The sequence below is a fragment of the Aphelocoma coerulescens genome, chromosome 2, assembly GCF_041296385.1.
Source record: "Aphelocoma coerulescens isolate FSJ_1873_10779 chromosome 2, UR_Acoe_1.0, whole genome shotgun sequence".
Classification (NCBI taxonomy): domain Eukaryota; kingdom Metazoa; phylum Chordata; class Aves; order Passeriformes; family Corvidae; genus Aphelocoma; species Aphelocoma coerulescens.
The window spans coordinates 116,211,953-116,235,547 of record NC_091015.1 but is presented as its reverse complement, the minus strand read 5'-3'; positions in this window follow the sequence as shown (position 1 = coordinate 116,235,547).

The following is a 23,595-nucleotide window of genomic DNA, read 5'->3' as shown; positions in this document are numbered from 1 at the left end:
GCTGTTTACACAGAGGAAATGGATGCATCATATTTTTAAGAACAAGTTGCTATGCCCACTTAGCAATTTTAATCTAGGGAGAATGATTGCAGATTCTACACAGCAGAGGTACCCTGTCTTCTGTTATAAGAGCAGGAAGCTGCAGCTTTGTCTCCAGGGCTCAGCAGGGGCTGTTCACCATCAATGCTGCTGCTTTCTCCAGCCTGCTGTTGCACTTGTCATCCTCTGCTCCAGCTGCACTCGCTGACCACCAAGCAGGAGGCCCACTCTTATGGCCACTCAGAATGCTTGTCTGAGGCTTACATTGTTTGCAAATAAAGACAGCCTATCTGCCTCCAATTCCCTGTGGTTTGTGGGCTTTACTGACTTTGTGGCAGCTCACTGCCTGTTTCTTTATTACAGTTGGTGAGTCACTCTTAGGTGGAATTAGGAAGTGACTATGTATTTTCACTTACTTGGGGCAGAAGCTTATGTGACATTTGCATCATCCAGATTTAGCATCAGGCCCTTGAAATAGTCTCTGAAGTTTATTTGGGCTCATTTCACCCCGGTCCATGAATGTAATCATCTGACCTATTTTATATTTAGATGAGATGAAAATCTGCCCAGAAATGCCTATTTTTCTCTGCTGAGTACAAAAGGTATCTACGAAACAAGCTCAGATCTAAACAGCTGTACTATAGAGAGCTAAATTTGTTAAATTCCAGACAGTGTCAGGACAGGCACAGTCTTGTGTGGGATTTACTCATGATGGCTTGCTTGTCTGTTTGAGGAAAATTATTTTGAAAGAGAAGGTGTTTCTAGATAGTTTTTGTAATTAACAAATAATAACAAGGATCCGTTTTAGGAAACAGACTTTAGACTTGTGCTTAAATAATGCTTAAGACTGAAATAGCCAGTTCAAGGAATGGAACATGTAACACTGTTTAAGGCAACTAAGCTTGTTACCATTAGGTGTATAGGACTGCTGTTTCAGGATTCACAACCACAACAGGCTCCAAGATAGGACCCCTAATGACCCAGAGGAAATGATGGAATAATCCCAATCTGAAATGTTCTGTAGGAGATTATTGGCCTATTTTGCTGTTTCAGCTAGGACCCTTCCTTAAGAATGTAAATTTACCACATTTTTGAAGGAAGAAGGCGCAAGAGGATTAGACACATTAGACAGAACTTCAGCTGACTCTGACAGTACAGAAGGGACCACAGGAACCACTTGCATGTATAAATTGCCATTATTGGGAAGAGACATGGGCACAGAGGTTACCCCACCAGCCTTCAAGGGAGAGACAAGAAACTGTGGCTCAAATGCTAGAGGCAAAAGAAAAACACAGCTCGTGGGCTGTGAGAGGTGATGTCTCTAAGACAGGCAGATGTTGTGTTTCTTAACATTACAAAGGCTTTCTCCACCTGAAGGTGCTGAGGTGCAGGACTGAAGTGTTCCCTCAGCCTCAGGAAGCAGTTTGTTTGACATTTAATTTACTTAGGAGGTTTTCAGTGAAGGCCAGAGCTAATGTCAACATAAAATAAGGTGGAGTTTTTGCATGTATATAAAGGTCGTGCATGATGCAAAGACAGATCCGGTAGCTTAGATCTCATCTGGGCTCTCTGCAAAGCATGTGTCTGTGTATAGGACTGGGACTGGGGATACGGTAATCCATGAAGGAAGGATGATGCCCAGGCATCCACTAGTGTCACTTATTAACTGCTCTCAAAAAGCAAATATAGTTTATAGAAAGGGCTTGCAACATTATGCTGTATTAGTGCCCTTCAAGAGGAACAGATATGAGATAATTTTGCTGGCTCCTCATTTCTTGGGAAATTGCTATTTGATAGAGGAGATGCCTCCCTCACCCTTTTACTGCTTGCTCTGGCAGCTGAGACTCAGCCTGATGTTAAGTCCAGACAACTTCCACATCAGATATTTTGTCCTCAGCAGTAGCAGTAAAGAGAAATTGATGTGAATTTGTAGCCAAATCAGAAAACTTAACTTGTTGATGCTGGGCCTTATTGTAAAAACCACAACAACAACAACTTGGCTGAAAAAAAATCACATTTCCTAAACTTTTGTCCATGTGGCAGGAGGAGCTAGAAATAACTCGTGTTTCACACAATGTGATAAAAAAGAATTTAAAAAATAAAAAAACCAAAGGAGCCAGAGGCATGTTACAGTGAAGTCTAGCAACTATGGAGAAAACAGGCTTTTTAAAATAACTCAGTCTCTGAAGTGTTTGCTGTCAAAAATATAAATAGAGTAGTGAAAATGACTAAAAAGACAAACGAAAATTAAAAAAAAAAAGCATTACCAGTTATGATGGGTAACTACAGCATTCCTTAGAAAGAAAGAGGAAAATATTAGGTGACTGCAGGAGAATTAAGGTATATATGTCAAACCATTAGCAAACTATCACTTCTCCCAGTGGAGTCAATTCAATTTAATGGCTTCAAGGTAGTGGTAATTTTCTAAACACCATTTCCACCCTGAAAATTTACTCCTGTGAAGCAATGAATTAGAAACACTAAATTGTACCAATAAATGTTTCAGATAACTGTAGAGAAAAACAATCCCTTCAGGTTCCCTGGGCTCAGCAGATCCCAGTCAGATGGTGAAACCCACTTCTGCAAGGACCTTGAACCCAAGTGCTGACATCAACTTTTGAATGTACATCAGAAAGTGTAATTACTGCACTCTCTCTGGCAGCCAGAAGGACTTTTCTTGAAAAAAAAAGCTAATGGTTGCTATTTTATTGTCCTAACAAAACCCTTACGGAAACACAGCATGACGTCATCCTGGGGAAAAACAATGTGTGATGTTAAAAATCTAATTTTTCCGAGGTACCATTTCCTAGTTTATACTAAGCAGTGGCTTGTGGAAGGTATTTTCTGTGTGTTGCTAGTTTTGGAAACAGGCATCAAGGTGCCACAGGGGACGACAGGCAGGGTGGGCACAACCAAATTGTTACCAGGGACAAACTGCTGAATGTGTATGGAAAGCCTCAAACCTTTGGTTCTCAGCACTCAAGTCCTCAAAAATGTATGGGAAACACATACATTTAGTGGCCTTGGTGCCCATCCAGCCAAGCACTTGCACATGGCAGGCCAAGAGCCTACTTGAAATAATAATTTCAGTTAGAGAGGATGATAAAGTTGTTAATGAAAATAGGGACAGAAGGTGTGTTTTGGAAACTGGAAGGAGAAGAGGAGTGGTGGAAGTATTCAGGTGCCGTGGTAGGAGCAATTTGGCCAAAGAAAGAAATCTCCCTGAGAATGATTGTGCTATTTGAGTACTAGTAGTTCTCTCCAAAGGCATCTACCACAGACAGCAAAATTTGTTCTTGCTCCTCTTCTGAAGTTTGAAGTATTTCATGAAATCACACTTGCATTCTGAAACATAAATTAACCTGTAACTGTGTAGAAGACTTTTACTGAGATACAGGATCTTTAGAACTGAAATAAAGAAATATTGTCATATGTGCAGTTTAAGCTACCACAAAATCAACATAAGCTTTATTGTCTTAAAAGAAATATATTGCCCTGGCATAGTTTTTACTGTCAAGCAGCAGGGGTTACTTTAATCCAGTGGTTTTAGTTACAAAACATTAAAAGCCTGATCTTGAGGAAATCGCAGTGCATAAAATCATTCCTTTTGCAGTACATTTCTTAACTCAGCCTGAATTAAGAAATTTCTTCCTTAAAACTGCTGTAATTAGCACAATGTTCTTCTGCTTGTTGCCTGTGTGGCTGCTGTTCCCCTATAAGAGGCATTCAGGTACAATGTGATGATCTCTTGTCTTTAAGGTGCCAGGTTTCCAACTTGGCTTTGGAGCCAGCTTCCGTATGTTTCCAGGAGGACATGTTTCTAGAATAGTATCTAGAATGGAATTGCAGTGGGTACTTCAGTGAGGATGACCAGGTGTTGATATGTACAGAAACGTATCTGTCTTATTATACAACTCTGCCATCTTTGCTGCAAAGGTAAGAAATTTTTGGCCTGCTCAAAGAGTTTTGCTTAGACTTCACTGTACTTACTTTTTCTTTATATTTTAGTCCAAAATATGCATCTTCTGAACTTTTACTCAAAACAATGCTTATACAAAAATGTGTTGTATATTTGCAACTTCTAAAAAAAACTTGGAGCTTTTTTTTAAAGACAGATTTACTCATTGAATTCAAAATACCAGCATGAAAAGCTGACTTAGGGTTTTTTTTTTTTGTCATGTAATTCATATATGTTGGTCTTGTGAAGAATTTTAACTCTGAACCTTTACAGACACAATCTACAGCCCATCTCTTCTGTGGCTTTAAATAGCACAGTGGTAAACCAATAGCTTATAGAATGATGATCTAAGAGAGACTTCTCTCACTTAATTTCAACCTTTTAAGGTTAGTGAAAGCTTGTTGTTCAATCAAGCTTTAATAGCAGTGAGAACCTCCAGAGGACAGGTACTTGAAGCAGCAGGGATAAGAAAGCTGAGATGTTCAATGTTTATTGACAAAATCTAGATGTCTAATATTGTCTTGAATTGAACAATCTAGATGTGTAACTTTTAGATAGCTGAAGTTCAATTAAGGCATTTATTCTATTAATGGCATAAAAGTTGGGATAGCATCTAGCTTACATTCCCTGAGCTGCATTGTTTCACAAATGCACACACAACCCAATAAAGAAATGCAATACTTAATTCAGGCACTAATGAAGTTACAAGTATGAATAAACATGTTGTCTGCTCGGTTGAATAAACTATGTCTAATTTTACATAATTATTTTTCAGAATACTTTCACAGCGCTTTTACAGCAGAACTGCTCTGAATTAAGTGACATTTGCTGCTATTTCTACTGGTCTAAGTAAGCTGCATAATGTGCATATTAATGATAACTCTGGAACATGCTCTTTGGTTAACCAAAGAGGAAAACTACAGAGTAATATTAAATATCACAGATAGCACTGGTAGGAAACATCATCTAGACAATAGGGACTAAATAAAGTTTGATGACTGGCAATAGATAATTTTTAACAAATAAATACTACTGAATTTATTTATATTTTTTTTTGACTCAAATGACTGGAAACTACTTCATATTCCCATACAGTTCCCTGTTCAGTACTACTAAAATAGTGATATTTTTGAACCACTAAACTCAAGATTTAAGTTTGGGAGATCATCTTTAAATTGTGCTGCTAGCTCTCCATGATTTGTATTTTTCTCTCTTAGTCTTCATGGCTTTGCTTCTTCCCTGGATAACCATCTGTCCTTGAAAATGTCTTGCTTTCCATTTCAGGCACACCAACCATTTGAGCTGTTCTGTTGTAAATAAATTTCTCCTTACATACCTTCTCCTCTCTGTTGTCCCTTTGTCCAGCACATACACTGAGCTAAGCTTTTATGGTTATTTAAATGGAAGTAAGCAGAATTATTTCTGATTTATTCTTGTGGGTGCATAAATCTTGTTGAATCAAATGCAATAGATAAAATGCTGCAAATACATAAAAGATAACTATCAACTGTGGAATTCATTTCCCACCTCTATAAACAACTAGAATTCATATATCTAAATTAGGATAAGAGGAAAGATGCTGTAGAAGTGCTTATTTTTCTTTGATACCTTGATAGGTGTTTAGCTGACTTTCTCATATGTAGGTGCCTACATTAAACACTTGATGTAAGGTATTGTGATGCCCACTACTTGTTCTTCTATTTCTCTTCATCTCTGTTGTTGCTTCACTGAGTCTTTTTTTTTAAAGAATGATGGAGACCATGCATCTCACAATTCATCACATTTCATTTTCCCTTTTCTAGCTCAGACTTATATCCCTGCATTTCACTTGGTAGGAAAAACCAATAGGATGTTTCTGGAGACATAACTAATGCCTCCAACAGATAATGTACAATAGTGCATAATAATGAATAATACTGCTTGCATAATTTCAATCAGGTATTAGACATGTCTACATTAATAGACAAGTCTACATTAATAGACAACACTCTTTTATTAGATATTGTTGCAGTAGTTTTGTGTTTTAATTTTACAAATATTGTTATCTGGTACTTAGTTGCCAATTATTTTAGCTAAATAAATTTTTGAAGGGAGTACTAACCACAGTACACCCATCACACACTAATTCTTCCTTCCATTCTTTTCCTAGTACCCCACTATATTAATTTCATGGGTTTATAATAAGGAGAGCTCATTGTTCTCAAATATCCATTGCTTTTTTTTTTTTCTGCTTCCTGAGTAACACTCTTGTATCTTTTGGGTTCCTTTGGGGCAGTTGTTTTGCTTTGAAATTTGGTACTACCATGGAACTAAAGATTCAGTAACAATGTTGCTGGGCTTAATGGGGTTGTTTTGGGAACAGGTACAATTAGGTTATAAAGCACTGCAGCATCCCACTCACTCCTTTACGCTCTTCTGAAAAACCTTGCAAGTGGTGCTGCATGGTTTGACAGGGTCTGCTTCTGTAGCCCTGTTCCTCTCAGAGCACCTCCCTAAGGAACCCTCTGCCCTCCAGAAGTTCTAATTTATCCTGCTTTTTTTTTTTCACTCTCAAGGTATCAATTATGTTTTGGTTTATTGCTGAGAGATTTGAAGGGATCAAATGAAAAGTCAGATATGAAATACATGAGGAGCACGTTAAGCACCCAGTGGAAACAGATGAGCAGGACATTATACAAACCCAACAGCAGAAGAAATGCATTTCATAATGCCATCTGCTAATTTCTCATGTAAAGCTCTTACTGCAGTGATTGCTGATCCAGAAGCGATGAAATAGTCATTAAGTCTGGAATCTATTTTCCAACAATTATCATAGAATCACAATCTTTTAGGCAAGTACTGTTAATTGCCTACCATTGGTATTCTACATAGTAATAAGACTACAATAGTTATTTTCTGCATTGTTAATTGAGGATGTGAAGAAGACACACATACATATGTTTATATAATCACTATTGTTATTCAAATATCTGATAAGTAAGAATGACATTTCAATGGTGGTAATTTCTGTCGTGACTGTCCCATTTATCAACTTATTTTGTTTCTTACATCTTCATTATACATTTCAGGGAATGTGATACACACTGTTTTGATAGTAGAAAATGTCTAAAAAATTGATTTTATACTTCTTTCCCCCAGAAGCCAGAAAAAAAATCAAGTCATTTATAAGATGATGGAAAGTTTTGAGAAAAAAATTGGCACAGCACACACGTTAGCAACCAGGAAAATAAAGATGAATCACTTAACAAGTTGCTTAAACAAAGATCAACCTAAAAACTCACTTGAGTGAATACAAACGTCTGACAGCATACAGGAGCTGTACTGTCATTTTGGACAAGTAGATATATTATTTTCTTAGTGCACTGCAGAGAATGTAGCAGTTGCAGCCCTCCAAAGACTGAATTGGGAGCTGAGGCGTTAATTACAGTCATTGCAGACAAATGACAGTATACTTCTCCTGTGGTGAGATGACAAAGTCAAAACAAATGATGGGTCTGGCATACCTATTGAAATGCTAGAATTTATTAAAGTTTTTAAGTCTGAGGCTTTATGGACATACCTAAATTACCCAGATCTGACACACTGATTTCACTTTTGAGAACTGACTAAGTTATCATCCTCACTCTCAGTGACAAACAGAACTCAGGTGGAAAGTGTCACTGAGGGTCTGTGCAGCGATAAAGAATCAAAAGTAGACAGAATGTTTTGTCAGGCTATCAAACTGAGATCTAAAGGGCAAATAAGCACACTGACTAAACCTCTCTTTTTGCAAAGATAAGAATATACTGCAATTACCTGGGAGGATTCTTTCTATGGTTCTCCTTGAAAGAGACTAACTGAGTTGAAACAGTTATCCTTATACATGAAAAACCAACCTGCTTACTTGGTTTGGGCAAGAAAGACAAATACTGAGGAGAATGGAACCATTTTAGTTGTCAATTCAAAATAGGAGTGAGTAACTCTTCAGCAGATACATTTCATACTATAATTAAAGAAAATAATGCTGTATGCTCAAACGTGGATTTGGGCTGAAATATAGAAGAGTTACTTGGTGGGGGGAAAAAAGAAAGAAACTAACACATTTGCTAAAAGATTCCACAGCAAAACTGAGTCCGCATCTTGAACAAAATATCTCATTCCTTTAGAATAACAATGCATGATTCTGGAGGGCAACGGAAATAAAATTAACCAAAGCATTCAATTATTCATGAGAAACCTTCTGACCTTGATCCATGCCTCTCTCCCATCTACTAAAATTCTTTATTCCTTCAGCTCTCTGCCAGCTCCCCTCTTCTGAACTGCAGTCTGCTTCTTTTGGACTTGCTATAGCCACGTGGCAATTCTTGATTCTTCTCCAAGCTCCATACGTCACTGTACAATCAACCTCTGTCAACAAAAATTTCAGATGCTGGAACATCATCACTTATTGGTAAGGACAGACTTCACAAACTTGCTGTCCCCAAAATATGCATTTAGTATTTATAAGCAGACCTAGGCCAATATTCACTATCTGAGTTCTGTGTTTCCTGAATTGGGGGTGGAGAAACCATCCACAATTTTGGCCATGGAATATTTCACACCCCACAGCTGTTCACCACAACCAGTTTTTTAGCTTATAAACATATTTTTAAGGGGATCATATTTCTAAGGAATCAAGAAAGCTGACCCTTGGCTGCCTTCCACTGAAGCAATGTCCAGCACAATTCTTTGGGATTCATTAAGTGCTGAAATAGTGTCCAGTGTTGCAATATGTAAGCATTTTGTGTTGAGGTCTTCTCAAGTGTTTGAATCTATATTAAGGCATGTTTAGAACATATAGTTATAGTGAAACATTGCATTACTGTACAATGTGCATGCTTAAAAGGGTTATTCTGGAAATACGGGAAAGGTTTTTCCATGTTTCACAGTATGAAAAAATCCCACTGCTTTTTGTGTGCCTACCTGAAGCCATATGGGAATTCTATATATAGTACGGACATGGAGACAATTTAGCTGGGACCTGCCAAAGTGAACAGGATTATTTCCCTTGTTCTGTTCCTTAAAACAGATTTTTAATCAGACCTTTATTTCATCCACAGCAGTAGCCTTAGTCTAGTTCCCTTGGTATTCACTGGACATCATCATTAATTCAGCTAGGGATGTAAATTAGTTCTGCTTTACGAACTATACTTAAACAGACTCATGTCTTTTATCTTATGTCCTACTTTATGTAATTATTTATTCAGCTAAATAGCTCATCCTCTTCCTAGTCTCCCTTATGCCTTTCTTTACCTTCCCCAGACCTTTTATTGCCTCCTGGAGGAACAGCCCTACCTGAGGGTATGGGAAAAAATAAAATGTATGTTAGGTTTGTTCCTCACACTAATATAGGTATTCAGAGACACATGCTACAGAAAGAAAGAAAAACAGTTACATGAGCACTGATAACAGTATGTGCTATAGTTTTTTAAAACTTACAGAGTAGAGTACCTGACATAGAATATTTTTTAAGTTAAATTTATAAAATTTGCATTCACTGTTCCCTGGGAAAAAAGGCTCTAAAAAAACTACATTCATAAACCTTTCACAAAGAAAAATGTCCAGTTTGGAGCTTTTCATTTAAAATGAGATTTTTTTTTTTTCTGATTGTTGTTGGATATTCCAAGAAGAAGTATCATCTCTTCTACACAACTACATCAGTTTTTCCTCTGGGTTAGCTGGGTTTTGACTCAATCCATCAGGCACAGACTAATTTAACATTCTTCTTTCCCACTGACTAATGAATATCACTACACACCTTTGCAATTACTGTTTATTCAGCAAGAGAAATGTCTTTCCTTTGAACAGCTTTATGGGATAAAATATAGCATCTTCTGTTCTGTAATCTGGGTCAAAGCATCCATGAGACTCACAGCTGCCTCCACACTGCTGTGTGATGGGCCAGGAATGATTCTCTCACTATTCACTGGAGAAGCCCATGTTCTGTAAACCCTGAAAAGTACTGCTTTCAGGCTTTGATGTGGCTTCCCTTCTTGGTTCATGGCCACAGGAAGGCTGGCAGCATGAATGCAGCAAAAAGGGAAGAGTTTTTTAAATAGGAAAATACATATACAGATGCTAATCACATAGATGAAGTATGGATTGAAAACCAACTGCAGGTGTTTGAATTCAGCCAAGTCAGACTTACTCATCTTCTTTCTCTTTTTTTATTTTTTGCTGTTGTTGTTGTTGTTTTAGAGGGAGCTGTGCCATAATTTGGTAATGGAAAGAAAAATTACTAAGTATGATGAACATGACAACAGCAATAACAATGCAATTTTTTTAATGTAGGTATTTCTTTTAGTTTTGGCATAGGACAGTAAGAAAAAAAGAAATTAAGTGTAGAATTACATTTTTCAGTTAAGAATGTTTTGTTATTAGAGTTGATTGTAACAAATGTGTTTTTGACATGCCATTGTTAAATTAACTAAACATATTTCAGTATAACTGAATTTTAAGTTATATAATAATGGAATTTAAATGCATTTTGCCTTGGTTTTTAGGCAATAACCCTGTCAGGATTTGGTACAAGAAACATACAGAAGGCTTTAACTTTTTACTTGTAACTTTTTACCTGTGCATTTTCCCCTCATTTGGTAGGGATGAATTTTCACACAACTTCTGTGCTGTGTATCCATGTCAGGGAGAGGAGAGGCACAAAACCAGTGTCACATGAATCAGTTTTCTGTAGTTCAGCCAGGCTGTTTCAGTAGATATGTTAATTCTCCTCTACTCATCCTGAAATATTTAAAGTTGTAAAGAGAAACTCCTAAAGTCATTCCTCCATCTTTTAGCACAAGATGCTTTACTTGACTAAAATGATAGTGCATAGCAGACTTTTGGGGCCCAAAAAAATTATAAAAATATAGCTAGTGTTAAAGCTAGAAATTTGCCATATTTTGTAAAGTAAAAGCTAAAATTCTATCTTAATTAAAAGCAATGGCAAGATACACACTGATTTCAAAAGAGTTAGGATTGCATGTATAGGTAAAAAGCAAAGACCCTGCAATATCTGTTGCTACATCTTAAAAACATACACTACCTATTATTCATTCAGTCTTGGGAAATGCAAAGTGTATTCAGGTCTTTTCATCAGTGTGTCAGTCACCAAATAGTAGGAGTAATGCAAAAACTCAGTTCCTAACAGACATGAAAACACTGTAATAGGATAACAAGATAAATTGATGCTTCTTCGTGACAGATAACTGCTCCTCCTCATCTCTTAATATATTCCAAGAATATATGAATGTAACAAAGTCAAGAGGTTCTGGCAAGAAAAACTGGAGAACGTGGACAAAATATACTGCTGACTTATCACAAACTGCTATGCAGGGTTTCTTTCCATTTTCTAAAGATTTGCATAACAGAGAAAATAAACATGATGAAATGTTTGAAATCAGAATATTTTCCAAGCCTCATGACTTATTGTTCTGTCTAACAATAACACAGCAGCATTCTGTAGACAATTTTACATGAGACATTTAACAAAGAAAATACGCTTTTAGACCGGTTTCTGTCCCTCAGGATTTGTAGAGATGCAAAAACACATTAAATGTATGTCTTGAGCTTAAATGCCATCCACAAAAGACCATACCATTTTTCAAGTTAATTCTTTCTTCCATAATTTTTTTTTTCTTCCATTCATGCTGTAAAACACAGCAACACTGATTCTAATGTTTTGTTTCTGAACAGCTGTGTAAAATTTAAGTGCAGAACTGAGAACACATCCAGGGGCTAGGAAAGGAGTTGTACTTCAAAGTCTTTTACAGATATTGTAAAGGTTGAAAAACTCAACTTATTTTCATTTTTTAGCCAGTCAAATTCATTATAGGATACCATCCCCTCTTTTCCGTCAGAGCTTTCCGTCCATAAGGCTTTGAGATCTTGAGAAAACTCTTACAAATAATACCTGCAAAGGGGATGCTAGAAGTAATTTTACCTCAGCATTCTTGGGGAATTCAGTAAGCTACATACTGCAGAACATAGCTGCTCTCAGTTTATAATATGTTCTGAAATTCTTTCAATTTGTTGGGTTTTTTAGGGTTAAAAAAAAAAATCTGGAGAAATCTTGTTATCAATCACTGCTTCCTGCATATGTAATCCACACTGTATGCTGAGATCCTTCACATGCAGCCCTAGAGGTAAAGCAGAGAATAGTGCTATTCCCAATGCAGAAGTCTTTCTGACCCTTTGCGTTGGTCCAGAGCTAGAGGTAAGTGTGTTCCTTGTGTGGAGTGGAGATTCAGGTTCCTCTGTGTCTCTTAGGCTCAGAACTGAAGGGCTTCTCCTCTGGTACCAGCTATCAGGAAGGTTCTTCTCTTCCAGAGCATGCCTTGCTCCACAAGGCCCCGTGCTTATGGAGCACAGCATATTCCCAGGTGCCAGCTTTAATGCCCCTAGGTGGGCAGGAAACTGCCAGGAGAGTTATTGCCAATGTGAAGAGATAGCTCAGGATAAATTATTTCATTCACACTATTGCACACATGCAGAAATAGCCCTGGACAGACAAGTGGATGTGGTACACATGCCAAGGAAGGACCATGTGTAACCTGCTTGCTCTAGAGCCAACCTCATGGCATGGGACAATTTATCACAGCACAGAACTCTGTCTGCCATTGTATCAAGGAAAATAAGTTTAAAGAAGCACTCACAAAGTCATCCAGTTCCTCATCCAAACACAAACCAGAATCAATCCTACCTGTGTATGTGTGCTATGTCTGCAGAGTGGGTGCCAACAGGATGGAGCCAGGCTCTTCTCGGTGCTGTGCAATAGGACAAGAGGCAATGGGCACAAACTGGAACATAGGAAGTTCCACCTGAACATCAGGAAGAGCTTCTTTACTTTGAAGCTGACTGAGCACTGGAACAGGTTTGCTAGAGAGGTTGTGGAGTTTCCTTCTTTAGAGATACTCAGGAATGGTCTGGGCACAACCCTGAGTAATGTGCTCTAGGGGATCCTGCTTGAACAGATCATTTGGACTGGATGACCTCCAGTGGTCCCTTCCAACCCTGACCATTCTGCATTTCTGTGATTCTGTGTGGTCAGTTTTGCTCTAGACATGCTCTAGACATGTGGGGATCCTTCAATATTTTTTTCCTCACTTCGCTCATGATTGACTCAAGCACCACTTATTTTCACAGTGTCTGGCTTGTGATGAAGACAGAAGGCTGCCCAGCAGCAACCCTTGCAGTCTGCTTTAATGTGCACTCCTCATCAGCTTTATTCAAACATCCAGCAAAGAAGATGAAAGAAAACACAGGCCACAGTGATTCACACAGATTATAAAATGTCTGCTTGATAATCAGTGGAAAATAATTTGTCTGCCTCATCAATGGCATTACTCCCATTTATGTAGAAAAATAAACTGCATAAAAAATGAGTTTCAACCTTGGCAACATCTACTTCTACTTACAATAGAGCAGCGACTGGAAATGAAAGATGTATAGCTGCCTGCAATCTAAAGGCATATCTGAAGACATGGATGTGTGTTGCATTCCTGAGCATTACTTAAATTCCCCCTGCATGGTGAGACCTGCTGGAGAAGGCTGTGGGGAAGCAAAAGAGAGACATAAATGACATGATATGTCATTTTTGTGACATAAAGCACAGTCCACTATAAACTAAAGAGAAAGAAACTTTTCTGTAATGGAAAATGAATGGTGTTATATTTTATATTTAAAATACCACAGAAGTTTATGATCTCATATTCAACATTACACAAAGAGGTAGGTGCTTTATGGGGTGCTCTTTTACACTGTGTTCCCCCACACTGAGTGCCAAGAGGCAAGCAGTAATGTGGCAGGTAGGGCCATGCACTTGTTTTATGTTTTACCTGGGGGTGGAAGAAATGAAAACTCTCTTTAAATTCTTAAAATATTTACGACTTAAGAAATTACCCTGAAGGAAGTCTTCTTTTATGTACAATAGAAAAAGAACCCCTTGCATAGAACTTCTGACCTATAAAAAACACTGAACAACATTTTGCTGTCAGCATTGTATAGCTTTAAAAAAAGTTTCTTGCTCCATTAGAGCTGGAATTTTTGTTAAAAGTCCTGGGAAACTCAAAACCTACCTTAGATCCAGGTGTAAGGCATTAAATGTGTTGGAAGGAGACAAAATGGAGGAGGGAACCTATCCAATAAGCATCAGTGATGAGTGCTCATACATAATTTTAAAGCCACATGTTTATTACATCGGGGAAGATTGGTGCGTTCCAGACAGGACAATCAAGAAGGTATTCACAGACAGTTGACAGTACTAAGTTTTTGCTCATTTCTTTGGAATAAGAGTTATCTAATCACTTACTCATTATTTTCCTTCTGTTTTCCTTGTAAGAAGCTTACAAACACATTTAATGTCTCTGACTTTCTGTAGCACCCCTTCCACTGACTTTTCAGTAGAGATACAAAATGGAACTTAGTTCATTATTGTACCTTAGTATCAGATTAAATAATAATGAAAATGTTTCTGCTATTCATTTATCAGTATTCAAATCAGCTAAGTGAATGGGTAAGTAGATGGGTTTTTTATCATTCAGTCTACATTTGCAGATATGTAACCTGCTCAGAGGACAAAAAAAAGCTGTTTGTAAATCTGTCTACAGAATTTTCATAATGAGTAATATTTCCCTAGTGACTGTGAAAGCTGAAGCATATTTTTATTTTTGGTCAGCCTTATGGGACTGTCCTGCTGACTTTGTTACAGCAGAGATAATTTGGTACAGAGATCTGGAGTTTGCCATGTTTGCTGTAGGTTGACTACTGTATTAGCTTTCCATTAAATTGCTGCTAGATTTTAGGTGTATGACTGTTTAGCACCTGATTTGTTACTCCAAGAGAGGCATCTTTTCCTTAACTACTAAATGCAAATAATTTAATAAAATATCCTCAAATGTCACTTTTGAGATGTAAATAACTTAAATAAATATTTAATTGTAATGTTCTGAATAATGAAACCAAATTTTTTTGCTACTTTTCTGAAGTAGCAAAAGATTTTTCCATTGGTTCCAATAGGTTTTGAATTGAGATCACATAACTTCTGAATTCAGCAGTCTTTGTAATTCTACAGTTACTGTTGACTCAGAAAAAGCTACATCTTTCCCAACATGATATAATGTTTTAAATTTTAAAAAAATCTTAAAGTTTCTCAGTTTCTCATATACAGAAGTGTTTTTATAAGGACATTAATAGCAAAAAGGAGGGGCAAGGAAAACCTGCTTTCTTTATTGGATGTGGGGGGAATATAGTCACCAAAGATGAGGAAAAGGCTGAGGTACTTAATGCCTTCTTTGCCTCACTCTTCTACAGTGAGACTGGTTATCTCAGGGCAACTGGCCTCCTGAGCTGGTAGACAGGGATGGGGAGCAGAATGGATGCCCTGAAATCCAGGAGGAGGTAGTCAGTGACCTGCTGTGCACTTAGATGCTCACAAGTCTGTGGGATCAGCTGGGATTCATCCTAGGGTGATGAGAGATCCAGTGGAAGAGCTCGCTGAGCTGCTGTCCATCATTTTTCATCAGTCCTGGCTAAATGGGGAGGTCCTGGATGACTGAAAGTTGGCCAGTGTGGCACCCATCCACAAGAAGGGAAGGATGGAGATCCAGGGAACTATAAACCTGTCAGCCTGACCTTGGTGCCCAGCAAGGTTATGGAGCAGATTTTGATCTTAAAGGTCTCTTCCAACCTTGAAGATTCCAAGGTTCTATGATTCCATTCTATAAAAAGTTTGAGATTTCTATATAGACTTCGATATAGACTTTTCATTTGATTTTTGCAGCTTGCTCAAATCAAATTGCAAGGAGTCTAAGAGATGAAAAGACTTTGAAAATAGTATTTATAAAATGTTTAATTCATCACTTCCAAGAAGTGATGCTCTTTATCTTAGGACATAAAACAAAATCTTGAGCATAGCTCCTACACAGTGCCGGATATTCCCTCTACTCTCTTAAGAAAGGGTTAATAGTTTCTGGCAAATACCTAGCTTGTATTTTAATTTGTATGTATCTCTCACATATCTTTTGGAAATAAACGTAGTGCCTTCCCAATGTGAGGTAGGAATTTTATAGTTCACATAAGCTGTCTTCTCTCAGACTGCTCTGTGACAACCACAGTGGAAAAAAGTGGTTCAGATTGAGAATGAATATTTTAGATAACAGCAATATTATACCTTCTGTAATACTTTCTGTCACCACACCTATTCATCTTGATGCTCCGCTGGTTTCCTCAACCCCTGTGACCCAAGGGCATTCAAGGAGATGTCTGTAATGAGCTGGCAGATATTTTTGCCCTGTGGTGGATACCACTGAAGTGTGAGTGCATCATTCCTGTTAATATGGATATCAGGCTGTACTTCTCCATAATGAAGGAAGTGAATTATCAGGCATTTTTCTAAATATCTAAATGAGCTTATCATTAGATGTGGCTTGCTGGCAAGGTTGACTTCCCCCTTGCTGGCAAAGGGGCCTTGAAAATCTGGCATGGTGTGCCACGGAGAGCAGCAGGAGGGCCCCTCATGGAGACTTCCTGCTCTTAGTAAAGGGACTGAAGGGTCCCTACATCTCTAGATCTAGACTGAACTTGAAAAATTCAGCTTGACAGTCCATGAGATCCCCACCCTCGTGAAGATTTTAGAGGAATAAGAGGCATAAATACATTTTTCTGGTGAATCAGCTCCCTCATTTCCTAGAAATACTGTTTTCTCTTGTTCTTTAACAAATTAATTCAAAAGCGTGATGAACAACCTGAGTAAATCTCCATGACTGGTAGCCTTGTCCTGTAATCTTGCAAAACCTTGTATATTTCTGGGTGAATTAAAAGCAGTTACCAAACTCTAATTATCTTGGGTGATAATTATAAAATTTTTGCTAAGGCTTTCAGTACATATTTGTAGCCTTTGTAGCTTTTGTCCTGCTTCACATTCCAAGGAGGGAACATGTGATTTTATTGATAATAGAAATTTTAATTAGTTGCTATTTCCACTGGGATGGGTAATGCTGGAGAAATCTGCATTTAAAAAAACCCAAACAAAAAACCGACAAAAACCCAGAAACACAATGCAAACTGCACTATAGCCTTGCATGTTTATCTTAACTTCAAACAATGCAAGCAAAATAGCAGAGTTCTGCCATTTTACTATGCATTCCTCTGTATTATCTATTATGTCTTACACCTTTCATTTTTTAAAAATTATCCCACTGAACTTCCAGAGCTTTTCAATTAATAAATATAAAATAATCTTCATTAAAGACTTTTTTCCTCCCCTGAAAAGAAAGAAACAAGTGCACAAAGGCTACATCAGGATTACTGGCATAAGTGAGGACAGGTTTCAGTATAGCAAAACTGATTTAATTCCCTTGCCTCAAGTTTTGTGCTGATGTAGAAAATTCTGAAAACTCCAATTTTAGTAGATTGATATTGATAAGAGTTCAGCCTAAAGATGAGTAGTACACAGTTATCTAAATATTCATGTTAAAGAAGTTTTATTAAGTTAATGAAGCAAAATTAGTTTTTAAATTACAAAATAAGTTTTAGTAACATAGAAGTGTTAATATTGCATAGGTAAGTATCATACAGAGATGATTGTCCTTGACAAGAGAGATGACTGATTTTAATGTTAAGATGCAAAGTTTGCCTATGTTAAGCCTAAACAATGAGCTTGCTCTAGCATGTACAACTTATACTTTATTGCCTAATACAATTATGTGTATTAAAATGTATGTATCTGAACTAAGCTAGTACTGTCCTGATCTTAAGGTAACTGAAATGGTACTTTTCTTTATATGCAGATTTAGCTGTAATGGATCAATAAAACATGGAACCCTGGCTCATTGTGTAGATCACATCTATAATATATAATTTGCTAATGGGCATGTTAATTAGATGTCTTGAAAATACACGGGATGTTATAGAGAAATACTTAAAAGCCATCCTTACTCTCAGATATCTACCTTTCAACTTGCTTTTATCAAGACAATATCCTCTGTTAGACGGATTGGTATAGATGGAAATTTTAATCAAATTCCAGACAATATATGTTTCAAACTGATGATGATTTCATGTACCTAAAGGTTTGTCCAAGATTTGCAACCATACCTACTTACAGACCATGTCTTATTTAAAAACTGACTTCATTTTTACTAGGCAGATACAGCACCTTAAACCTTTATGGAGTTAAGAACTGCAAGGTTTAGTGTGTCAGCATTTGTCCGTTTACAAACATGGTACAGATACTGCAACAGATAGGAAATTTGGGTTTGTTCTGGCATGTCTGTTCACAAAAACCAATAAATATGTATTAGAAATTATAGATGAACCTGGCCAATATATGAAGCAATTTTGTATAGATGTTAATCACCAGGTCATATTGTCATCAAAGAGAAAAATTAGAAGAAAATTAAACAGAAGATACTGTTAAAAAAGATAACTTTTTCCCCCAAATTGTGTGACTTTCTCTGGAGATGCACAGGACTTACTTTCTAAAAGCCATTTGCTCTTTTGAGCATGTCTGCTAAACACAGCTATTTGCTTTTCAGGCAACACTTTCAAAATTACACTTGATTAATATGCATCAAAGTAGAATGGTAAACAAACTCCCATTTTCACATGAAATAATATGAGCAAGAAATTGTGAAACACAGAGCATTACATATTTTTGCCTTAATTATATGAATGTCATCAAGATATTTTTATCATCTTTATCAGATTCTCTTTCAGAAGGTGGTGTGAGATCCTTTTCTCCTCACTCTGCATGCCTGAAAAAGTGAGGTGTGTTGGAGTATAGTATGACTAACTTAAAAACGTGAAACTTTAGTACAGACATTAGGTCAAAGTTTCAAGAAATTACTTTAGGAAGTGTCTTTTGCTCTCAGTTGGGTTTAGACACGTATTAACGCCGTAAAATATCACTGTGTCCCACAGCCGTAGGGAGGAGGAGAGAAGATCCAGCAGGCAGGAATTGTGCAGCAAGATTGATTGATTTAATTATTTTACAAACTCTTTTATAGACTTTTTTCTTCATAGTCTAATTGGACAAGGATCAGCCACCCCTTGGGGTGATTGGCTAAAATCCTAAAACATCCATTGTCAAAATATTTTTCTACTGTACCATGAACAAGACTTCTCAAGGTTGCAGGTGTTTGGTTGTTTACATAACTCTGCTACCTCTTCTGTGAGAGCGAAAAGTCTCTCACAGACTTAGAAGATAGCAAGAAAATCCTTGCTAGCAGCATTTCTGTATCCACAGACACACACGGGAATAAGTCCAGGTGTCTCATCTAAAGGACAAAGTTACATAAAAAGAGTCCTAAGGTGAGAGGTAATAATTTACATTCTGTCTTTTGATATCTTAGACTAATCTCATATTGAATTACTTTCATTAAAATACAAAGATTTTCTCAGGATGTCTCATGGACAAATTGTTCCCATCTATTAGAGGGAGGATAAATTCAGCCTGGGCAACAGTGCTGGGGAGACCCTCCAAACAATATTTCATTATTCTCCTTTAACGTATTAAAGAGGAACTAAGACCTTAAATCAAGACAAATGTTGAAGGAAGATTTACATCAGGAGAAAGACTTCATGATTATAGCATCTGTCTTCAGGTAGACAACATAATTGTATCCTTTAGAAACATAGCACACTTTAACTATTGTCATATTTAGAATTTGTTCCTAATATGAAAAAAAGTATGTTTATACATATGTGTTAGTGAACTGCATAGTAAGAAAACAGAATTGACTTGAATAACATTGCATATTATCAGGTAAAATTTTTGTTAGCTTTGTAAATTTTGAAAGAATGCAAAACATACATTTATATAATTTGTTTCACTACTTCTGTATTTGCTTGATTTAACTGATGATTAGAGGCATGGAACACCTCTCTTACAAGGAAAGATTGAGAGAAAAGGATGAAGGCTTTGGGAAAAGGAGGAAAGCTTTGGAAAAATGAAGGCTTTGGGGTTACCTAATTGTAGCCTTCCAGTACCTGAAGAGCACCTACAAGGGAGACAGGCTTTTTACAAGAGCATATAGTGACAGGACAGTGAGGGATAGATACAAACTAAAAGAGAGTAGGTCTGGATTAGATATTAGGAGGAAGTTCTTCACTGTGAGAGTGGTGAGTCTCTGGAACACTGCCCAGAGAAGTTGTGAATGCCCCATCCCATCAAGGCCAGATTGGATGGGGATCTGAGCAACCTGGTCTGGTGGAAGGCGTCCCTGCCCATGGCAGAGAGTTGGAACTACATGATCTCTAAGACCCCTTCCACCTCAAACTATTCTATGATTCTATGCTTTCACACACAAAGTTGTTTTTTTTTCCTATAGTCCTGCTAAGATGTAATTCTTACAACACACCAAACTCTGTGTTTAAACTCCTGTGTTTGAAAATGCTAAATTAAAATAGACTGCACAGTTGGAATTTATGCCTCTTTCCCATAAGCACTTTGAGAGTCTTTACTTATAAAACACATTTTTCTTTTTTTTAGAGGTCCTTTGCTTCATTGAAGGAAATGGATAGCAATTCCATTTAACAATCAGTAGCCCATTCTTTGGTTTTTTGTTAGTGGTGTTGTTTTTGGTTTTTATTGTTCAGAGTGTATATCCCATCTGAATGATCAGAATTTTGGCTGAAGAAAATTACCAGTTAAGCTCAAATCTGCCATAAGAGACACATGGTTTCATTCAGAAACTATTTAGTTTACCAATTTTCATTTCCCTGTGAAGTTGTATATCAATTTTAAGCATAGTGTTTTGGAACGCTTCCAGTTAAGACTAAAGAGACTGGATGACTGTCTTTCAGATCAATCTCAGGTCTCTTCATAAACCCTTTCAGTTTCTTTTACCTCTTGTTACTGAACAGAAATCTCTTAGCAAATTCCTGGTGAACAATGTAGCTCTTGAAGAAAATACTACAATTCTCTGTTAAAGTTCTGGAGAGAAAAAGACCCACATTAATAATTTTACTTGGTGTTCATACTGCAGAGACACACAGCTTCAGACAACAACGACAAATAATGTTTAATTATAAATGAAAAAACCCCCAAAACTAAAAAAACCAAAATAACAACAAGGACTTAAATTGTATAGTAACCGCTCACTCTTTCTTTTAATATTTTGAGTTACTGGTCAGAATCACAAAAAATTCAGTTAAACATATGCCCTTTTTGTGTCCACATACAGAATTCCCTGGGAATGGTGATTACAGATCCAACAAGCCATTGTTGGTGGTTCAAAAAAACAATAAGAAAAATATCCTGGTCCAAAGACACTACCTTTGATTTTTGTATACATGTGTATTTATTTATCTTAAAAATTTACACGTATTCAATAACTTCCTACTTGTTGAGACTGGGAGACAAAGGCTGAATAAATTCCATATAATAAAAAAATATTAATTTCATGCTGTCTAACTAAAATTTATAAATTCTTCCCTTCTCTGTAAGTGAACAATTTAAAATCTATGCCTGTGGCCCACAATTATAACCCTGAGCCATGTTTCACAAATACATGTCTTGATGCCTGCCTTGCTTTCGGTAATTACTGATGACTCATAACTTGCCACACTAAAATGAGGGGTTTTGTTTATACCTTATCTCCCTCTTCCTTCTTCCATCTTATTCAGAACATGCTAGAAATATTTAGGACTCCCAAAGGGCTTTATCAGGAAACAAATTTACAAGACCTTCAGTGCTGCAAAAAATACAGCAGTTTCACTGATAACGTTACAAACAATATATAATAACTACTGCATGGTCATAACTTCGGGATTTTAAGTATAAAACCAGAAATTAGAAGAGAATTAACTTAACTCACCTGTAGGATAATGTCTCACCTCTAGCATAAAAAAGATAATATTAGCTATTAGGAAAAAAGAAAAAAAATTATCCTGCAGACCTTTGCAAAACAATCTGGCATGCACACTTTCCTTTGCCCTTAGATATTAATGTGTTCAATACAAATCACAAGTTTGACTTTCCAGATCTTTTCCAACCATCCTGGCTACTGCTCCTCAGGTAAGCAACACGGGACTATCATGAAAGGGTAACAGTGAACCCTGCCATGACCTGGCCGTGATGAGCACCAAAAAATGAGCCCATGAAATGAAGGCTTTGCCAAATGACAGCATGACAGCATTGCTATAACAGAGCTCAGTCATTTTGCTGGAAGCCTCTTAAAAGAACCAAGCAAAAAGTGATTATCAGCCAGCAGAAAGTGAAGAGACATTATGAAGCTAGGAAGAGCAAGATAAAACATTTTTGCAATCTGTCAAAACTGAATAGGTAAAGGAGAAACTCTGTTCCACACACAGCATGCTGGGATACAGATTTTTCTACACTTTTGGCTGAGTTTTATGATGCAGAAATACATGTTCAGCAGCTCCCCAACGTATCCTGTTCTTTCCAGTGTTTCCTATCACTTGTACAACTGAGTCTGGGTCTACATCAATCCCATAGAAACACAACAGCAGCATCTCCTGATAAGAACTGGTCTCAAGGGCAAAACTACTGTTGCTGTGGCAGTGTCATCCATATTATACAGACCTCAGGGGTTTTGCTGTGCATTCAGTCTATCCTGGCTCCTTGGACTGAATCCCCTGGTCACTGACATGCATTATGCATGCTCTTAGGCTATGTGTTTTTTCACACTGGGGGATCCTAGACTTCTAAAACTGCTGCACAACATAACCTAAAGTGCGGTGAGTGAAGACAACAGAGAGACTGACTCAAAAGCCCCCTTCCTTATCCCAACTGAAATATGCACCCTTTGAGGATGGATCTTCAGTTTCCTTCAGCTGGTGTGTTTCTGAGGATGTGAGCTGTCCCCTGTCTGCATTTCTGTGTGTATATTACAACTATAACTAAAAGTCACATACAATGTGTGGGGCAGGGGGAAATAAAAGTCCTTATGTTCTCCCTATTTTACGCATCTTCTCAGGAAAAATCACTATTAGCTGTTAAGACAGTTAGTTGTAGAAACCTAAACAAATACTCTTACATGGACAGTCTTTAATATCTTTTACTTGTATAAAGCAGAATATATTATTACTGGAGAGAAGAATGACACATTTTCATTCTACTCCTTTTTAGTTACAAATAAAACAAACCTAAAAATCCCCAGACAGACATAACTGAAAGAATGTTTAAATATCATAAACATATTAGGTGGTATCCTGCAAGGCAGACAGTATTTTCCATGACATTCACAGACAGCAATATGCCAAAGCAGCTTGCATCAAGTGGCTGAGTGGGAGGCAGAACAGTGATGCTACAAACATAAGCCTGGGCTCTCACTGCAGGGTTGTCCTTCTCACAATACAGGACCTATTTCTCTGAACCCTCACTGTCTTCACACAAATAACCAGTACCAGGAAACTCAGTTTTTCCAACTCATAGCCAAGAGATATAGAAATATCTATTGCTCCTTGGTGAAATGTTGTGGGCCCTAGGAGAAACAAGTAAGGAAGCAAGAGCAGCAAGAGGGATTACCAGTCTTAGTGATCATTGCAGGGAAATACGTTTTCAGTTCCAGGTTTACTTTCTCTTTTATTCTGTGATTGAAATGGAAATGCCTCAGCTACGT